The sequence below is a fragment of the Camelus ferus genome, chromosome 9 (assembly GCF_009834535.1).
Source record: "Camelus ferus isolate YT-003-E chromosome 9, BCGSAC_Cfer_1.0, whole genome shotgun sequence".
Taxonomy (NCBI): Eukaryota; Metazoa; Chordata; class Mammalia; order Artiodactyla; family Camelidae; genus Camelus; species Camelus ferus.
The window spans coordinates 48,004,445-48,010,738 of record NC_045704.1 but is presented as its reverse complement, the minus strand read 5'-3'; positions in this window follow the sequence as shown (position 1 = coordinate 48,010,738).

Below are 6,294 nucleotides of genomic sequence, written 5' to 3'. Positions count from 1 at the left end.
TCTATACTGAGCGCGATTGCAGTGTTTCCATCAGAAGTGACAGGGGTCAGATCCGATCCGTACAGGGAAAGATCAGTCCAGCTGCAGGGTTGGAGCAGTTAGGATTGGAGGTAGAGGAATGGTTGAGGGGTTGTCGGCAGAAATTCAAGCAAGAAAATTTGAAAGCCTGAGCAAAGACAATGGCTGTGGAACAAATAAAGAGAAAGGGAGCAAATCTGATAGTTTTTTAAGGAGTAGAATAGACAGACCTTGGTAATCAATGGAATACCATGGGGTACAGCCCACCAGAAACACCCTTTTATTCTCCCCAGAGACTCCTTGACTGGGCCATTGTGGATCACCTGCAGCAATCTCTGGGATTTCTGAAAGCCTGGAGATAGAATTCTCAGATTATATCCTGGCCTGATTCCAGATAAGGTATCCATTGTCCAACAATGTCCTCCTGAAACACCAAGGACTTACAAGTTTGGGCTTTACAAGGAATTCCTGGCTCTGTGTTCCATTTTCTCACCCAATCTGACCTGTTAAAGAGACTCAGGAAAGAAAGCAAGAAGCAACAAGAAACTTAAAACCATGTTTACCTTTCACCTCGTCCTGACCCACCTTAATCAAGCCTGTTTTCCCACTGTTGAAATAGATACTTGTAACACAGAAAGAAGCGCCATCCTTGCCAGGGGATCCCTACTCATATGTCCTCCCCCAGAGCCCAGCTCAAGGAAATAGTTTCTATTGAGGGAAGCTGTCCATTTGATAACTGGATTTACAGCAACCAAGATTCCCTTCCTGGAGTACTTCTTCAGAAGGTCTTGGCTCCTAAGATGCTAAGGTCCAACTGCTACAACCTATGGATGCTTAGCCCAAACAGAAAGCTCTAGTCCTCCAAAATTCATTCTTCAAATCCAGTTGCTTAGCCATTACCCTAGTCAGGCCTGACAACAGGCTTTGGTAAGCCACATAGGGCTGGTGACCAATGGAGAGTGTAACATCACTCAAGTGTCAGGCCTTGACATCCACATTGCAGGCAGATACATACTGAGTGAAATGAGGAACGCTGAGCCACCACATGAAAAGGAACGCAAGGAAAGCCTCACTGTTCTTTTAGGGTCACTGAGGACACAGGAAAGACACGAAGCCAAGTATGGCAGTGAAGAAACTCCAATCCTAGTACCCAAGGAGCAATGGTCTGGGTGAAGATAGCAGCAGAGGGTAGTGTAACCAGCAGACAGATCCTTCTTGACCTATGAAAAATCAGGCTCTGGCTCAATGGCTGACCCGAGGTACCTTCACCATTCACATTGTTCCCCAGACTGTAAAGATCCAAGGACAAGGGACAGAGCTCAAAGCTCTGCTGAACAGTGGTCCCTGGAGACAACTGTCTCCAAAAAATCACACTTTGAGAAGCACCTAAAGTGCACACAGCATTTTGCAGGGATTCTTAACTTGGGACCCCTTGAAATCAGATATGATTTGTGTTTGTATGATGAGCAAATGTGCCTTTTCTAGAGAGATGGTCTTTATCTTCATCTGATTTTCTGAGACTCAAAAAGAAAGAGACTGGATCTGTAAAAGATTAACTACACAAGTGGTTAGTCAATATCCACGTGCGGTAGTGGCCATACATAACATTTCCTCATAACAGACAGTTCTATTGGACAGTGTTGCCTTAAAGAAGTGATCACAGTAATGCAGGGAGATAACATTACCTGATGAGTAAGGCTGGGCTTTGAACTCACACCTGGAGTTGAATCTAGACTTTGCCACTATAAATCATTTTAACTGTGGGTACATTATTTAGCTTCTCCAAGGCTCTATTCTATCATCTGGGAAATATGAAATTTACCTCCTAAGGCCATGGCAAAAACTGAATAACCCAAATAAGTGTGAAGTGCAGTACCTGTATTATAGCAAGCTCTGAACAACTGAACAAGCAGTAGCTATAATCTTTCTCATAATTCATGCTCCATAATTCCTTAATGGGAATGTCCTCTGTTTTGGGTAACTGGGGCTTTTGACTAATTACTATAAGTACCTATTCCTTGACTGCTTCCAGCCAGCCTTTTCAAAAATTCTTTCTAACTGATTTATGAATCACAAACTAAAGAGGCTAAGATCTGTGGTATTACATGTAAGGACGGAGGTGGGACGGCTACTTGTATCGAGGACTGTGCAAGGTGCTTCATTAATTATTAGGATCACCATATTTATCACAGTGTTAAATACAATAAGAAAAAATTGGAAACAATCTAAATGTCTGTCAATAGAGCACTGGAATACTGGCATATGATAAATCCTTTCAAAGTAATATACTTTCATAAATATTTGTTGGTTAAATGCTCATGATATAGCATGAAGTGAAAAAAAAAAAACAGATCCTTCTGCCCCATGACCCAGCATCCACCTAAGACACTTGTATATGTATGCCATGTTTAAACATGTCAAGAATATTCAGTCATAGCTCCAAACTATAAACAAATCAAATGTCCATTAACAAGACCATGGACAGATTGTGATAGGTATATATACACATGGAATACACACAGTAATAAAAACAAAAAGCCCATAACTGTATGCAACAGCATGATGAATCTTAAAAAGATAATATGAAATTTAAAAAGCAAAACTCGAAAGAATAAATGTGGTATGATTCTACTTATATGGAGGCCAAACTGGGGAAAAGTCAATAGTACTGCTTAAGGTGATAAACTATAAGGAAGAACATGGACTTGCGTACCATGAAAGTGGTCACCTCCGAGAGAAGAGGGTAGGGAAGGACATGAGCAGGAAGGATACTGAGGCAGCTTTGGCAGTGTTCTGTTTTTTGGTTGGCAGAGGTGGTGAGTGATAGTTCCTTTATATTAATTGGGTTTTTAAAAAAATTTTTGAGGGGGAAGTAATTAAGTTTATCGATTTGTTTATTATCTTTAATGGAGGTACCAGGGATTGAACCCAGCACCTAGTGCGTGCTAAGCACACACTCTGCCACTGACACATATACCCTTTCTCCCTACCACACACTTGTTTTTTCCTTTTTTGGGGGGAGGGGGGAAGTAATTAGGTTTATTTATTTGTTTATTTTAATTTTTTTTTAATTTGGGAGGTAATTAGGTTTATTTATTTATTTTAATGGAAGTACTGGGGAATTGAACCCAGGACCTCGTGCATGCTAAGCATGTACTCTACCACTGAGCTAACCCTGCCCTCAATTGTTAAATTGTATCTTATACCCTAATTTTAATTTCATAATTTAAAATGTTTTAAAATAAAATAGAGTCAAAGGGAAAGTAAGTACAAAACTATATTTTCATTGTTATCTCAACTATACAGTTTTCTGCATGCATGGGAAAACGAACAACAGTGCTATTCTCTGGGCAGCAAAATATAAAGAGATTTATACTGTCTTCTTTATACAGACTTTTTCAGACTGGGATTTCAAAATTTCAAATTTTTTTATAATTAACAAGTATTAATTTTTATAATAAGAATGAAAACAGAACTACCAACTGCCCAGTTTTTCTCCTCAATTTATATCTATTTAATGGAGTCACTCCGGGGGAGAGAAATTTCTCTTCTATCTGCCAAAGAGAAATAGGGAGACAGAGAGGACCATATAAGTGAAATCAATACAAGGCACCACCACAGGCCTGGTTATTGTGCTAACGATAAGGCCTTAAGGGTTTCAGCTGATGGAACCCAGCAAAGATACTTTCCAGATTATCTCAGAACTCATACAACTCTCTGCCTGTTCTCTCTCTTTCAGGGCCTTGGAAAATGAGGTCTGTGTCAGTTACACAGTGTAATTCATAATGAGACAAATCCAGTGGCTGAGTCTGATTATCTGACATAATCCAAGAATATACACTGTAAAAGGCTCTCTGCCTTCCATTAAAGAGAAGTCAGTTCGTGCCTGAGCTACACTACATATGACTTCTTTTCTAGATCTCCTCTATGAAAGGGAGTAAACATTTATCAAATGGTTTTTTAATTAAACTGAGTGTCCTGGAAGCCATATGGGCTCTTTTTCATGAAGGACCCAAGGCTTGGGAATTCCAGTATGTTACTCTATATAACTTGGCCTTTGACAACCTTGAAGACTTCCCTTTAGTGATCTATGTACGCTTGCCTGTACAGTCATTCCTCTCTCGGTATCCACAGCGAGACTTAGAGCAGTGGGGAAGCCTAACTTGGCTCCAGGACCCTTGCTGATACCATGCTCAAGTCTGTTATACAAAATGGTGTAGTATTTGCATATAACCCGACACACATCCTCCTGTATACTTTAAATTATCTCTAGATTACTTGTAATACCTAATACAATGTAAATACTATGTAAATATAAATACAATGTAAATGCTATGTAAATAGTTGCTGGTCCCTGTCAAATTCAAGTTTTGGTATTTGGAGCTTTCTGGAAAAAAATTTTTTTTCTGAATTATTTTTGATCTAGGCTGGCTGAAACCTTGGATGCAGAACCAGGTATAAGGAGGGATGACTGAACTCAGCATCTATGATTAGATAACAGGCCTTCATGACAAGCCTGTAACTTCCCAAAGCATTCTTTATTCAGTTATTTTTGGACATTTTATAGTTTTTCTCTTAAGAATATTTTGTAAATGGTAACTAAAACTCACTTTTAAGAATCACCTATAAACATCCTGGTTTTAAAAAAAAAAGGACACAAAAAATTATTGCCCAAGCTGTCAGATCACTAACATTGTTTTTGGAAGGAAGTCTAATGACCTATGAATGCTCACCACCTCCCAGCCCCTTTCAGAGAAAAATGTTGGTGGTTACTACACATTGGGGGCCATGTTTAAAAAAAAAATTTATTCAGTTTACTTAATAAATTGAATCAGTTAACTGTAATTAACTAATTAAAATTAATTTATATTAATTTAATAACTTGGGTGGCTGGGGTTTTTGAGATTAAATTGAATAAAAAATTCATCTACTATTTTATACTTGTAACAATCATGTAAAGTAGCTCAGAGTAGTTGTGATTTGCCCAAGTACTCAGAACTAGTAAAAAGCTATACTCTTTAATGATATACTCTTTAATGATAACTTGTTTCTTTTTTTCTTGAGGAGGAAATTTCTTTTCCTGTACTCTTCTTCTTCTTTGGGTTGATCGTGTGTGGAACTCTCTGTTCTTCGCTTTTGTGTCTTATTTAGCATCTTCATCCTTCTTGCAGAAGGTAATAACTAGTTGCAGTACCCAGATGTAATAATTCATTGTATGGGAGGATATAGATGTATTAGTGATTTTGAGCAACTTTTCATGTTCCTGTCAGCCATTTGCAATTCCTCTTTTGGAAAAATGTATGTTCAGCTCTCCTGCCCATATTTTAAATGGGTTGGTTGGCTGTTTGCTTTTTAACTGAAGTACGGTTGATTTAAAATGTTGTATTAGTTTCTGGTGTACAGCATGGATGGACTTGGAGGGCATTATGCTAAGTGAAATAAGTCAGACAGAGAAAAACAAATACTGTAAGATATCACTTACATATGGAATCTAAAACAATACAACAAACCAGTGAATATAAAAAAAAGAAACAGACTCACAGATGTAGAGAAGGAAGTAGTGATTACCAGTGGGGAGAGGGAAAGGGAAGGGGTGAGATGGAGGTGGAGTATTAAGAGGTACAAAACATCAGGTATAAAATAAGCTGCAAGGATGTATTGTACAACATGGGGAATATAGCCAAGATTTTATAATAACTATAAATGGAGTATAACCTTTAAAAATTGTGAATTACTCTATTGTATACCTATAACATATAATATTGTACATCAACTATACTTCAATTTTTAAAATATGATATTATAAAATAAATATATAAATAATTTTTTTAAAAGACACAGAGGCCAAAAAAAAAAATTAAAATGCTATCTCCCTAAATCCAGTGGGGTGAGCAGGAAGGTGCAATTCAGAAGTAGCTTCCAGGTTTTCTCCTCTTTTTGAAACAGGGATGAGTAAGGTTTCACACATTGACCATTTCGGCTCTCACTGTCTCTCGCTTTCCCTATCAACCTCATCTGCTCCTGGGGTCTCTTTTCTGTTTCCATTTTGCCCTAAGGGTGTTAACTTTTTCAGTTGTCTGCAAGAAGTCTACATTCTAGGATCACCTCCCAGTTGTGGGAGACAATGATTCCTCCTTTCCTTCCTCATTTGCTTCTTCTGGCCCGGCCCATTGGGCCCATTCCAGCCGAGACTCCCCACCCCTTGAGTCTCTGAGTTAAAGCTGCTAATATCAAGGCTCCCTTGGAGTGAGTCCTTCCTTTACCTTGTCTTGGAAG